This window comes from Andrographis paniculata, unplaced genomic scaffold (assembly GCF_009805555.1).
Source record: "Andrographis paniculata isolate CXL003 unplaced genomic scaffold, ASM980555v1 Contig22END, whole genome shotgun sequence".
In the NCBI taxonomy this organism is placed as follows: Eukaryota; Viridiplantae; Streptophyta; class Magnoliopsida; order Lamiales; family Acanthaceae; genus Andrographis; species Andrographis paniculata.
In genome coordinates, this window is record NW_026137513.1 from 2,096,762 (window position 1) to 2,112,513 (window position 15,752).

The window sequence follows — 15,752 nt, forward strand, 5'->3', positions numbered from 1 at the left end:
TGTGCAGTCAGTTGGAAGTCTACTTTACAATCTACGGTTGCACTGTTAATGACTGAGGCGGAATACATGTCAATGACCGAAGGTATTAAGGAGGGTATATGGTTACATGGTCTGGTGCAGAGTTTGGGTCTAAAGATGGAGAAACCGGTGTTATTCTGTGATAGTCAAAGTGCTTTGAGTTTGGTTAAAATCCAGTGTATCATGAGAGAACCAAACATATTGATGAAAGGTTGAATTTTATTTGTGATGTTCTGGAGGGAGAAACGTTTTCTATTTAGAAAATAGCTATAGAACACAATCCAACTGATATATTGACAAAGGCGCTACCGACGGAGAAGTTCAAACATTTAGCAGGAAGGAGACGACTGAGAGATACTGACGAACCTTTGGCGGTTGGAGAAACTCCAAATCAAGGTGGAGATTGTTGAAACGTGATTTGGATTTAGTGGTCTACCCGACCCGAAACTTAAGCGAAAAAGCTGTTTCAATTGGCAGGGTTCCTTTGGGGCTTATCCTAATTAATAACAAATAGGCTTAAGGTTTAAGGTGTTTTGGAGTGCTTATAAATAGATAGCTATAGTTCTTAGTCGTATGACATAATTGTAACTCTCTAAATCTGTATAACAAAATCTCTCTGGTTTCTGCCCTTGGATGTAGTAGGTTGACACACCGTCACCGAACAACGTAAAATTTATGTGCTCTTTATTTGTTTTCTTTCTCGTTTTCTCATAACCTAAACTAACTAAAACTATTTGAATAATTAAAATAATATAAATAAAATTTTCTAAATAACTTATCTGAAATATTGTGTTCAACTTCAATCAACGACAATGATTAAGCAACGAGCAATACTCAAAAGAAATGTAAAATTGATTCGCAAGAAGAATATAAAAAATTCATGTGAAAATTAATATTTAGAGGTTAGAGAAAAATACTTAAACAATTGTAAAATTGACCCGCAAGAAGAATATGCAAAATAATTGTGAAAATGTAAAAAAAATCCAAAAAAAACCGTATAAAAATAACTGCAAAATTTATATCTAAATAAAAATCAATTTTTAAAGAAAATCTATATAAATAAAACTGTAAATTATTTAAGTTTTTAAAAATTGTATATACTCACTAACACTAAAAAATGAATGAAAAGAAACTCTATAAAAATGACTATATAATAAAAATTGAACATGTTTATTTATTCTTAAAAATACTAATTTTTGAAGAAACTTTATATAAAATATAATTTTGGATATTTATAAATACTAAAATTTATAATTGAAAATTAAATAATAATTATTTAAATTATTTTTGTTTAAAGTAGAAGACAAAAATTTAATTATATAGATACTTACGATAAGATATTGTTAATTAAAAATAAGTTTGTTAAAAATTTAAAAATCATTCCTCTAAATTATCCAAATACATATAACTATAAAAAAATATTATAAAATTAAAAATATATAATAATAAGTTCTCTAAAAAAATAAAAAAACTGCAACCATACTAATATAGACATTAAAATCGGTAAAAAAGTCAAATATAAAAATAAAAATAAAATCCCAAAGATTGCAGGAATCTCAAACCGTTAAGTCGGTGCGTTTGGCAATTAGCTGATAGTTTTTAACTGGTAGCTGATTCAATTAGCTGTTAACTGATTCAATTAGCTGTTAGCAGTTAGCTGATTCAATTAGCTGGTTTGATTAGCTGATTCAATTAGTTCTTTGTATAAAAGTGTTTCGTAAAACAACTGTGACATTAGCTGTTTATATATAAAATGACTATTAAGGATATTGATATGTTATTTTTTTAAATATTTAATTTTGTTCATTTTGGTTTGAAATTTATGAAATTTTTTATTATTAATTATTAAAATTTATAAAAATATCATAAAATATTTATTTTTATTTTTATTATTTAGATTTGAGAAAATTATTTTTACTAAATATAATAATTTTTTATTAAAATTATGTAAAATATAAAATAATAAATCTTTCGCATATATTTTTTTATTATGCTAATTATTGTTTTAATATATATAAATAAATTAATAACTTTTATTTTTTCCATTTGATTTAGTTTTAAAATTTTTTATATTTTACAAATAAAATAATTTATATGCAATAATTAATAATAGTAATTATTTTAAATTTACAAAAATAAAAATATAATTTAATAAATTAAATATATTGAAAATAATTAATAAATACCGCTATAAAAATATCTTTATATGTATAGAATAAATATATAGTTTTAAGGGTAAATAAAGAATAACCAAAATTAAAATGAAAAAGCTCTGAGTAGATTAGCTTTTCAGAAATTAACTTTTTGGATCCAAAAAGCTTTTTCATAGAAATAATTATTATTTTCAAATAATATGTGTATTGTACATATATATTTAAATGTTAATTTTAAATATTTGAGAAAAATAAAATTGAATAAATTTTTAATTTTAATTTTAATGTAAATATAAATTGATAAAATTATCATCACCCAAGTAAAATTATTATTAGATAAGCAAAATATTATTTTATAATTATAAAATTGTATAATACATTCTAATAAAATTTGCAAATCAAATTATTCACGCAATATTCGTAAGCATATATATATATATAATAGAAATAAAAACTTATTTTTAACATTTAGTTTTAATTTATTGGAATAATAAATAATTATTTGCTTCAGTTTTAGATTGCATATATTTAATAAACAATCATCTAGGATATATAAAATTATTAGTAGATAATCACATAATATTGATTCAAAATTTTAAAAAGCGTAAAATATATCAAATAACAAACTATATATTTATAAAATGTAAAATAAAATAAAATAATTTCAAATTATTGAAACAAAAAAACAAAAATAAAAACATAATAATAATAATATAATTTCCATGGAATCTACCAATAAAATTTATAACCAGTTAATAAATATATAAATATAATTTTAAAATATATGATAATAATGTACTAAAGTTAAGATCAAATAAAATATTTGAATGTTAAAAAGTATATACAAATATAGAGGAAAAAAAAATTCATTAGAAAAAATAGAATATATTTATATTATTTAATATATTTATATACGAATACGATGTTCTTACTTTTTTCTCTATACATCGTTCTTCTATAATTTTTAGTTAAAATAAATTAAACGTGAACAAAACACAAAAAAAGAAAAAAAAAAGGTAAAACAATATTAAATTGACAGAAATAATAGTACATAAAAGTTAATAAAAAAAATATAGAAGATAATTATATTATTCAATATATTATTTATAAATGAAAATTATATGTTTACTTTATTCTTCTGTAAAATAAATAAAATAAAAAATATCTGTAAAATATATTAAAAATATGTAAGAATATTAAGTGTTTATCTTCTTCTTTTATAAAGAGTGATTTATCTATAAAATAAATAAAGTAAAAAATAGTATTAAATTATATCAAAATATCAAATTATAACGCTAATTAAGTATAATATGATAAAGTATATATTTACAAAAAATAAGTTTTAATAATATGATAAATAATTACTTATTTACTAATATTAACAAAAACTATGATTACACGATAGTAAACAAGAGTTTTTTTAGTTCCGACTCAAAAATAAAGGCAATCACATAAGACGTTGGCATTGATTCGAAGATGAAGACATGATAATAAACAACAAGATAGAGATTTTCTAATTCCGACTCAAAAGTAAAAGACGCCGGTGTCGATTTGGAAATGAAGACAAGATGAGAAGAAACTATAGTCGCCATTGAATTCACTTTTATACCAGAATAAATGAGATGTATCTCCCGTGATCTTCTTGTGCAGTGCAGATTTGTTTCCGGTGTGATCTTCTTCTATGAGGATTTGTTTTATAAAATTGATTAACTAAATCTGAAAATATAAACAATTTTTTCATATTATAAATTAAATCTAAAATCACCCACTGCCTCATTATTAGAAAAACGGTTAAAAACTAATTTTAAAACAAAAACTATTTATACTAAATTTTAGTTTTTTTTCCTAAAAAAACATATAAATTAAGAAAAGTAATTTATAAACTCTAAAACAAAAGAACCCACGAATTTGAAGGGTGGGACCCATATCTTTGTGCTATAGATATATATGATATATGATAGCGCGTAAATTCGTGCTATGCACAAAATTATTATATTTAAGTTATCTAATTTTATAAATCTTTAAAAGAAATAATATATATCTAATTCTATGATATTATTATTATTATTATTATAATAATTATTATTTTAACAAGAAATTTGGAAGTTTTAAAAGTTTAGTATTCTTGTGTACAGTAAATAATTGAAAGTAAAATTTATATTTTCTTTTTTTTTTTTTATTTCAATTCATCCGTCTAGTTAATAATATGATATTATTTTTATTTTTTTTATGCGAATAATTTTGGATTTATTTATCTTGTATTTTTTATAGATGTATTTTAAATGTTAGAGATAAGAAATTACCTTAATATTAAAATAAATTTTTTATGTTAAATTGTTAACATTTTGTGAATGAAAAAAATATAGGTAAAATAGCAAAAAATTCCTTTGGCGTTTTCCAAATTTGCTGAAAACTTCTTGTGGTTCTAAAACTTTAAAAAACCTACTTGTGGTTTCCGAAATATTGCAAAAAATCACCCAGCCATTAAGATTTAACAGCGGTTGTATTTCACGCATGATTTTTGGTCTATAAACTGATATATTTCTGTATAAAATTATATAGAGTATCCTAATGAATAGCTTCTTCTTTTTCTTTCTTCTTCCTTATTCTTTCTTTTTCTTCATTCTTCTCTGTACTATCAATTTATTCTTATGTTTTACCAAACCCAAAAATTTAATAAATCAATTTGACATCCAGATTTGAAATCAATCTAAGAAGAAGGGAAAGTACTTGGTGCTACTCGTTGCAGAAGAATAATTGAGGAAGAAAGAAAATTGGGGAGGAGAAATAAAAAAAAAAAAATTGGGGAAAAAGAGAGAAAGAAGAAAAAAATTGGAGAAAAAAAAAAGAGAAAAAAACAAAGAAGAATTGGAGAGAAAAAATAAAGTAGGAAGAAAATTGGAGAAAATAAGAGAGAGAAAGAAGAAAAAAAATTGAAGAAAAAACTTGATCCAACCTTCTTCTTCTTTCTTTTCTTCTTCATTTTCTCTTCTTTCTTCTCTTCCTTCTTCCATGCTCGAGCCCGAGCCCCCTTCTGCCCCTCATCTTTTTTTTCTTTTTTTTTTTTTTATTATTTTCCAATTCTTCATTCTTCAAAAAAGAATTGGAGATGAAGAATAAGGAAACAAATCTGGAAAAAAAAAGAAATGGGTGGAGCTATGGCAACGTGAAAAAGAATTGAGGAAGAAGAAGAAAAAAATTAGGGAAAAACCTAGTGCGCGTGTGAAGAGAATTTGTGGAAGAAGAAGAAGATGAAAGAATCGGTGCTTTTGGGGAGAAGAGAAGAAGAAAGAAAGAAGAGAAGAGAGATAAATAAATTAAAATATATATAAATAAGGGTATAACAGTCAAATTTGATAAAATTTAACGTCCGTTAGTCAAATTTAGAGAGGAGGGAGAGTACGTAACATTTTGGAAACCACAAGCAGATTTTTTGAAATTTTAAAACCACAAGGGATTTTCAGCGAATTCGGAAAATCACAGAAGTTTTTTTTTTTTTTTTTTTCCTATTTTACCAAAAATATATGTTATATATACTGTATTAATATGTGTATTGTACTTATATAAATAATATTAGGAACGGTTAACTATAACTTGATTCTTATATATGTACAATTTTGCGCTTGTGACTGTCTTCTATTGTAATACTATTTTTCGAGGCAATTTGAATGTCTTATCGTGTTCGAATAATACTAAATATTTAAAATAATTTCTTCTCGTGTCCCATATGAAAAGTAGTTATGGTAGTGATTCTTGATATTGTGAAGTTGCACTTAACATGAAAAGGACGTTGTATTGTTGGAGAATTTTTTTAAATTTTCGGAGTATGCGTTCCTTATTGAAATATATTTACGCTTATATCCGAAGGTAGTGGTAAAATCCAAAAATATTAATTTTGATTTTGAAGTACATGTCTCTTCTAGTACAGGTACATGATTAGGATGAGCCAAGTGCAACGTGATTTCTATATATGTACAAATTTGAGCTTACGTAAGTACAATTATCTTCTATTATAGGTATAACCTTCAGCGTATTATTTCTTTGAGGTGGTTACACTGTATTATCGGGCCCAACCAATATTACATGTTGAATATAGTTTCATTTTGTGTCCCCCACATAAAGTGAGTTTTTGGATTGTGAAGACGCACATGACATGGAAAAAGATGTTGTATTTCCGGAGATTTTTTTTATAATTTGTAGGGTATATGTTCCTTGTTAAAGTATATGTATGATTGTATCCAAATACGGTGGAAAAATCTTAAAATATCGACTTTGATCTCAAAGTACAAGTTTATTCTAGTATAGGGACAAACCTAATAAGGGCCAAGTACAACATAATTCCTACGAAGATACAATTTTGAACTTGTATAGGTACAACTGTTTTATGTTGTAGGTATAATTTTCCACATATCATTTATTCGAGGTGGTTACAACATATATATTAATATATATATAATTGTATTTACAATACTTATAAATAATTTTTACGAATAGATATTTATTTACATATACATTTACATTTATACTTGACTAATATTTATAAATAAAACTTATATATACAATTACAATTTTTACATTTACACTTGGAATGAAAAATGTCATTATATTGTCGGAAATTTTTCTTATAATTTGTCGGATAAGTGCTCTTTGTTAAAGTATATGTACGGTTGCATTCAAATATGATTGAAAAATTCAAAAATATCGACTTTGATCTCGAAGTATAAGTTTCTTCTAGTTAAGTACAAGCCTAAGAAGGATCAAGTGCAACATGATACGTATGTAGGTACAATTTTGAGTAGGGGTGACAAAAATAGGCAAGTCCCGAAAGTCCAGTCCGAGGACGGCACGAAAAAGCCGTGCTTGGGTTAAAAAAATAGGCACGAAATAATGTTGGGCCGGGCTGGCATGACCCAACCGAAAATCTGTGCTGGGCTTGGGCTGGCTGAAACCAGGCCAAGCTGGCCCGGCCCGGTTTTGAAAAAAATTTAATTAATATATAATAATTGTTATATAATACTATATCCATCCGACTCTAAGCGCCACGTTTACTTTTTGTGTGTTGATCTTTGAATATTAATTATTATATCAAAATGTAATACAAATTAAGAAAAAATTACAAAAATACTTCCATTAGTGTCTTGTAATACTAACAGAAGGATATTTGTATAAAAAATTATACAAATATAAAATTATTTTTAATTTAAAATATAATGACGCAAACGATAAATGTGATCCTTAAAAGCGGACGGAGAAATTATATAATAATATAATATTAATGGTAAGTATATATATTATGTTATATATATATATATATAATAAACACGACACACACACAACTATGTACAATATATCCTGTATCCATACTTACCTATTTATATATTAGGATAATTATTATTATATTAAAACATACCAAAATCAAATTCAAACAAACAAAAACTCTAATTCAAACATTCACCTCAATTGCTTAGACTCTCACGGCTGACGGCAACATTCACACACTCTCGCAGGCACGCAGTCATGCAGCACAATTGCGCAAGTAAGATTGACGGCTCGACACCAAATTCTCAACCAAGTTGCGGCGCAAATCAATATTACAAATTACAAATTACAAATATTGTATACACAAATATTTTTCCATAGTTGTGTAATTATATTATTTTCAAAAATTGAGAATTGGAATTGAATTTCATACTCTATAGTATATACATTATACATACATATATATAGATAGGATACATACATAGTCGCGGTCGGCAGTGTGTTTCGATTGATTTGAGATTTTTTTTTTTTTTCTAAATCAAATAATTAAGTCACTAAATTTAATTACACAAGAAATTTAATAAAGTAGCGCTTTTAAATTTATTTAATATTAGTGTTCTATTTATCTATTATGTCTAATTAATTGATGTTCTCATTCGTATAGGTAATGAAAAAGTATTCATCGGTATCCCATTGTCAATCTTGATGATGATGATAGAAATGATATTGAAAAGATATCGATGAATTGAAAGAAGTTGAGGCAACAAATGATGATCCTACCGCAGCATTATCAAAGACAAAATAAAAAAAAAAAAAAAAAAAGAAAAGAAAAAATGGTAGATCAAAATATTTGAATCATTTTGAAAAGTTTCATTGTGAAGATAAGACACAACAAAGAGCGAGATATAAACATTATCATAATACCTTCAGTGCTTCTTCTAGTAAAGGAACTGGGCATTACTTCGTCATATGAATATATGTGTTGCAAAAGACACAAAAGATATAGGTCAAATGTTGTTATCATCCAATCAAGGTACTATGTCTTTGTCTGATAATTCATATGATCCTGAGAAATTTAGAGAATTGGTTGTTGTTGCAATGGCTATGCACAATTTACTATTTCGGTTCATTGAGTATAAGGGCATTAGAGCATGTTTGCAATATTCTAGTTCTCCTCATATGAATGCATTATTGACTGACAAGATATATGCTATCTTTTCTGAGTTGGGTATTCGCGAAAAGTTATCTAAACTTACATTGAATAATGCTTCTGCAAATGATAGTTGTGTGAGATGTTTGATTAGTAAATTGAACAGTAGGAAAACACTTATTTTGAATGACGATCTATTTAATGTTCGATGTTGTGCACATATTTTGAACTTGATTATGCAAGATGGATTGAAGGCTGTTGATATAACAATGAAAAATGTTTGGGAAAGTGTTAAGTTTGTGCGGGGATCTCAATCAAGAAAATAAAACTTTCTTGAATGTGTCAAAAGTTGGTATTTGGATAGTAAACAAGGGTCGAGAAAGGATTTACCTACCAGATGGAATTCTACATTTCTTATGTTGAAGAACATGCTTTATTACAAAGCAACATTTAAGCATATGGCTATGAGTGATTGTACTTATACATCCTGCCCTAATGAATTTGAATGGACACAGATTGAACGGTTATGTAAATTTTTTTGGATCATTTTATGATTTGACTTCTATGTTTTCTTGAACGAAGTATCCCACTTCAAATTTGTTATTTTCATTGGTAACTTTAATTTATCATAGCTTATGATTGGAAAGTGAAAGTGATGGTGAAAATTTGAGAAATATTGGTCCAATTTTAACGAAACATTGGCTATAGCAGTTATTTTGTCCTCGGTACAAGCTTCAATTCATAAAGTGGGCATATAAAAAATTGTATAGTGATCAAGGAACGATTGAAGTTGTGAAAATTTGTCAAAGGTTGCCTAATCATTTTGACATATATTCTAAAAGTTCATCTTCTACTTCTTTATCATCTCATCTTTTTAAAAAGAGCAACAATCTCATATCTCAAGAAAATAGCATGGAACTGCTACTAGAAAACGAAAGCTTCTTTTCGGTATGATGCATTTTTATTTAACTTCGAATTAATCCTCAAAATCATTTATGTATACAAAAGGATATTCAGATTAAATTTTATTTTATTATCAAATCAAATATTTTATTTAACTACTTGTTTGGTTGCAGGAGTTCGATTCAAGTAGCACTACCAAAATAATGGTTATTTGTATCAATTTTAGGATCGCAACAAATTTTTCGTAACAAATAATATTATTAGTTACAAAATTTTTCATAGTAAAAAGTATTATTTGTGGTCATTTAATTATTTTTGTTACAAATATTTTATTGTTACAATCAACAAAAGTTACGAAAATTCATCGAAAACCTATTTATTGTAGTATTCAAACCGTAACAAAAAAGTAAAAATCCGAAAAAAATTTCAATAAAAATGATTCATTGAAAAAATTAAAAAAACATAAATTAATTTCAGTCAAAAACATATTTTGGGTAGAGGAGGAATGAAAACGTCGATCCCACAACTTATATATTAACACAGTCGATTTCGAAGAATCCTAAATCGCTATCCTCCAATCTGCCACACTCCACCACGGAATTCCGCCATTCAACCACTCTTTTTTGGTGAGAACTTCGGTGGCTAGAAGAAGACTAACAAGTCGACATGCTGGGTGAAGAAATTGCAAGGTATGTTGACGATTTTGAGAGGTTTTAGATTGATTTAGGGTTTGGGTAAAATCATTTTGGTGTTAGAAGAGGCATTTTCGATTATGATGATTTGTAGGAGCTACAGATTTGGGATTGAGTTTCTTGTCTAGGATCGAACAAACTCGATTCGGTTGTGGATTTTGGATTTCGGCCATGTGATTATTGAATATTGCGTGTTCGGAGTCCATTGCGAGACATGGGTATTAGTTTCTTTTTGTTAGTTTATGTCTTTGATTCAGTTAGGTGTTGGTTAAATAAGGGTATAAACATATTCCTACCTTCTTCCATTTTTTAAAGTCAAAGGTTGGTTGTAGATAATGCAATTTGACAATGAGATTTTTTCGAACACTTTCTTCATTTGGATGTAAAAGCTTGTTTCAGAAGATTTTTTATTTGATTTCATTTGTTGGATTTGATTTGATTCCTTTAGTTAACAGGATTCTAAGTGTGAAAATCTCTGCTTGTTTTTGCCTTACCAATAGGTGATTGTTTTGGCTATATCAATAGACGACAATAGCTTGAAGTCTAAATTTGGTTTATACACTTCCTAGTAAACAAAAAATGTTATGGTTTGTTCAAATTAGAAAGGTTGAAAGTTGAGATTATCTTTATTTTTCTACTGGCCGAGGTCCTGTGTCAGGGTCTGAAAGTTGAGGCTTTGGTACAATTTATTTTGGAACAAGTAAGGTTGTAATTTATATAATCTATTTGTTGGAAAGATAAATTGTGCATTTACCCCATTCAAAAGATTTCAATTATGTAAATATGTTATAACTAAAATTAATTTATGATAACTTAAAACTCTAAAATAGTAATAAAAAATGTCATAGTATATCTTAAAGGTAATAAGGAATATTATCAAATCTTTGTGCTAAAAAATCAGTGTTCAAGTATATTATTGTGTATGATCGGATTTTTTTTACGTGGAGGCAATAGTCAATTTTATGATACTTATGACTATGTTTGAGACTTATCTTGATCGGAGGCAGCATGCTGCTCTTTAAGTTGCCACTCTTCCAAAACCTCTGATAGGAGTAATCAACCAAGATCTTGACATTGTTGTAATTTAGATCCTCACATTGTTGCATTTTGGTGGTTGTACCATTGTTCAGAACTTTTTAGAATTACTTAAGAGTTTTGGATTTGACACACATCTTGTTCTTATTGGACTTATAATATTTCAGCACACAATTATACCTTTCCAGCATCTTGTGAGATTTTTACTCAATTTGGTTAGTCGAGCTTTTGAGTTTCAGGTTGATACTTTTGCTTGGGAACTTGGTTATGTTTCACATTTTCGAGCTTGCCTCAACAAGATGCAGAAAGAGAACCTTTCTATTATTGAACTCTGATCCTTTGTACTTGGCATATTGCTATTCCCACTCTCTATTGGTTGAAAGATTAGCTGCTATCGACAAACTTGAAAAGAAGACAGACTAAGTAGATGGTGCGATGTGAAGTTCAAATACACGATGTAAGTCATTTTCAAACGCATGAACTTTTAATATTTTGTTAGAGTGAAATTTTTATGGCGGTAGTAGATGAAGGATTGATTGCATGTAATGATATTTTCTTAACCATGACAAAACTAAAGTAAACAATTTTGGTTACTTTGTTGAGAAAAAAAATATTGTTATTGTGTAGGGATATTTTAGAGAGTCGGGCATCTAAAATTTCAATATAAATCTCATAATTAAAAATTGCTATTAATGCTTAATCCGTGTGGAGTGGATTGCAGTGTAATTTAAAATTGTTTAAGAGAAACTCAATGCCCAAAATCTAATTCTAGTGTTGCTATTTATACTACTTGAATGATAATAGAAGATGGTTGAGAAAATCGAAGAACTCATTTCAATCATTGTTGGTTTATTTTTTCATCTCATTTTAAGATCGGTTGATTGAATTTTATTAAATTTTACAGTTACGTACGTTCAAATGTGTTATTAAATAGGTTCTCTAAATTATTGTGGATCTGTTGTTTCGGGCATTCAGGACTGTATCAAGTTACTTTATGCTTTTACTCTGGAATGTAACCAAGACATATGAAATATGCCAAGAAAAGCAAGACTATAGGTAGTTTTGTGCAATATAAGAATACATGGCGGGCATAATTGTTTGAAATTATAATCAAATAGAAAAAATCGAATTCTATATATATATATATATTGAACTTAACTATTTTGAGTTGGTTTTATTCATTGCATTGCTAATTCTTCTTCTTCACAGTGATTGATAGCATTATGTGATCTTATGCCAATAAAGTTGCAATTGATTTGGCATGTTTGACTTGAAGAAATGCTAGTTATTTGAATTTTAAGCTTCGTTTGGATGTAGAAGTGTTAGTTATTTGAGTTTCAAGATTTGTTTGGATGTAGAAGTGTTGGTTATTTGATTTTTATCCAAATATTTGATGCAACTTCAAGAATTAGCACATTACCTTTAGAAGACAATATGTGATACTTCAATGTAATGATTATTGATCCAATGTTGTCCCTTTATGAAGGTAGCATAATGACATATTTATATATTACCTTGTTCCTTAAAAAATGATGTTTGCCTATTGGGTATACCTGGTGTAACAATGTTGCAACATTTCTGTGAAGACTTTCAAGTTAAGAAAACTATTTTTTATATATAAGTATCTACTTTTTTCTTCAAGTTTTTTCTAGTTTTTATAATAATATTGTGTCGCAGACAATGTTGGCCCTAACTATATAGTAAATATGCTATATTCTTAAGGTTTTTTTGCTCGTGTCTAGGTTGCTACATGTATAGGACATGTTCTGACATAAAAATTTGATCGAAGATTTTTGGAGAGATTTAAAAATATCTTTTAAGATACAAAAAAAAATGATATATGTATAAAATGAAAATAGTTTCGTGTGTGTTCGTGTAGTAACTCCAAAAACTTCGTCAAAAATAAAAAATCTCTTTAACCGGTGAGTGTCCGGGTCGAACTCAGGGAATATGCGAATATCCTATATTTAATTAGAAAAAGTGCAATGAGTTAATACAATCGAAGAAACTGAAAAGATAAATTGCACAAATTAAATCTAACTAAAAAACAATAAAATATATGTATCTCGAAAAGGATGAAGCGAGGCGTTTGTGTCTGACTTTTGCGTTCCTTAATGGCTAGATTTTCATGGATGAAATGAGCGGGATGACAATGGTGTGATAGCAAAAATATATGTATAATTTTAGGGGGGCTCGGAGGAATGAACGTGATCGCATTTGCTCGCTTAAGCCAATTCTCGACTCGGTTGGTACTCGACCTTAGGGGATTTACAATGAGGCTTCAGCGACACCCGACGAAGAACATTATAAGCAAGAAACTCTACTGTCACTAGAAATTTTTGTGACCCAATAGACCACCGCCTATACCCCATGAATTATTCTTCCAACCGTTCCGTTAGTGGCTCTACCCCTCTGATACCTCTCTTTAATTGGAATCGAATTCGGAACAACAACTAAGCAGGTCGACAAGGCTCCCGCGTACTTAGCTACGTTGAACTACCCTAAATCTGTTTGTGACACGAAAAAGGGCTGAAATAGTCGATTCTTCTATCGCCCTTCCGCAACCTTGTCGAAATTCAACTTGAACAATTCAAATCGAACATGGAATTTTTGGGTGAAGGTGAGGTGGAAAAATATGATAGGAATTTTACTAGCTAAAATAATATGCTGAAATTAAAAGAAAATGAGGAGAAAATCAGTTTGCTCGCGATACAAAATCGAAAATCTCGTATTATTAAACTAGATAAAAATATGGGGAAAAAATGGAGAAAAAATAGAGTGTATGGAATGTATATTATTCTGTATGTATATGTGTGTTTAGAGGGGATATTTATAAGGAGAAAAACTTCTAGAAGCTTCGCGGTTACAACCGCCCATAAATAACTACTTCTAAAAATAACTACTAACTACCTCTAAAAATAGCTATTAACTACCTCTAAAAATAACCATAAATAACTATCTATAAAAATAGCTACTAACTACCTCTAAAAATAACCGTAATTAACTACATCTAAACTAATATAACTACCAATAACTTACTAAAAACTATTTATTTTCTAGAAGGTTCTAGAATAAATATTACAAAAATAGCTAAAAATTGGCTAAGTGATGATGCATGAATTAAATATGGGAGCTCGGAGAGTGCAGGAATATATGCAGGGTGACTGGAATAAATGCAGGAGCTGGGGGAGGTTGGACGGATTTAATGCAGCCGCCGCTTGTTTTCCGCATAGCCGCCATCACTCACTTTCATGCAGAGATTTTCGCTCTGGTCACATTTCCGTGCAGCCGCCGCTCACGGAGTCTACGCTACCCGCCATTTTCGCTTTTTAAAGCAAATTTTGAACTCTCAAACAAGTTTTCAAACATTATCTTACCTGTATAGATTAGAAACCCCTTATAAATATTTATTTAAATAAATAATAAATAAAATTAATTTAGCCAAAATTAAATACTTAAATAGCATATAAATAATGTTTAAAAATATAATTTAAGAAACACATCAATTAATTTAAAGTATACACCAAAATAATTATAAATTACACCTAAAAACTAATAAATTAATATTATACACACAAGATGAAATAAATACAATTACTAGAGTAAATTAACATAAATAATACCATAATTCGACATAAATAAATAAATAATTAAATAAATATAAACTATAAAATATGACAAAATCAAGAGTTATCAATCACTTTTGAATTATAAAATTTAAGGATTATGTTGGTTGATTTATGTTATGAAGAACTGAAGGTGCTACTGATTTATGTAGTTAAAATACAGAATCGCAACCTTATTAAGATTTGTTTCATTATTTATGGGGTTCAACATCATACCGATGATTATTTCGATTGAATTTTATTGCTGATTTTATTGGAATCACAAGAACTCTGGTGATGTTTGTTGAACTTTTTTTTTTTTAATATGATATAAGAAATTAATTTTACAAATTGATTCATGTTTTGGTTAAGGATTAATGAATGCATGATTAGTCAACTATTTAGTGCACCCTTGGATTTCATTTGGTTCTACGAGTTATCCCATCGAGTAGGTGTCCAAACATGTACATAATTCATCTTTGAAGTTTTTTTTTTTTTTTTTTTTTTTGTACTAATTCATTTCGTAAATAAATTCTTATATAAATTATTCATGCAGGTGGTTTGCCGCACCTAAATGGCTCCCCGGTACTTTGTCACTGCATAAGCATCCGCATATATGCATATGTTTGGATGAGACTGATGCATTATATGTTTGATATAATGGAGTCATCATTTTGTGTATAATTACGTATTTTGGCTTATTAAATTGATCATTGTTTTGGCTTGTTTGCATTCTATGTAGTTCTTTCGTGCTTAGTTGACACGATTGTTAGTGTAGCTATTTATGGGATGCTTTAGAAGGTGGTTGGATCGGTCTCATTTTGTAAATTTTATGATGAATTTCGTATTTACTATGAAACAAATAAGTTTTATGTTACTTGTCACAAAATTGATATTGTTACAAACACTATTACAATTGCATCATCTTTAGACTGTA

The 15,752-nt window shown here is 27.8% G+C and overlaps 1 long non-coding RNA gene across 1 annotated transcript; it reads left to right on the plus strand.

The window, feature by feature from the left end:
* Positions 1–10,085: 10,085 nt before the first annotated feature.
* Positions 10,086–15,562, plus strand: LOC127245702 (uncharacterized). The gene is made up of 3 exons (XR_007837466.1): positions 10,086–10,172; positions 11,450–11,667; positions 15,372–15,562. It is a non-coding gene; the product is annotated as an uncharacterized LOC127245702 (long non-coding RNA).
* The last annotated feature ends 190 nt before the right edge of the window (positions 15,563–15,752 follow it).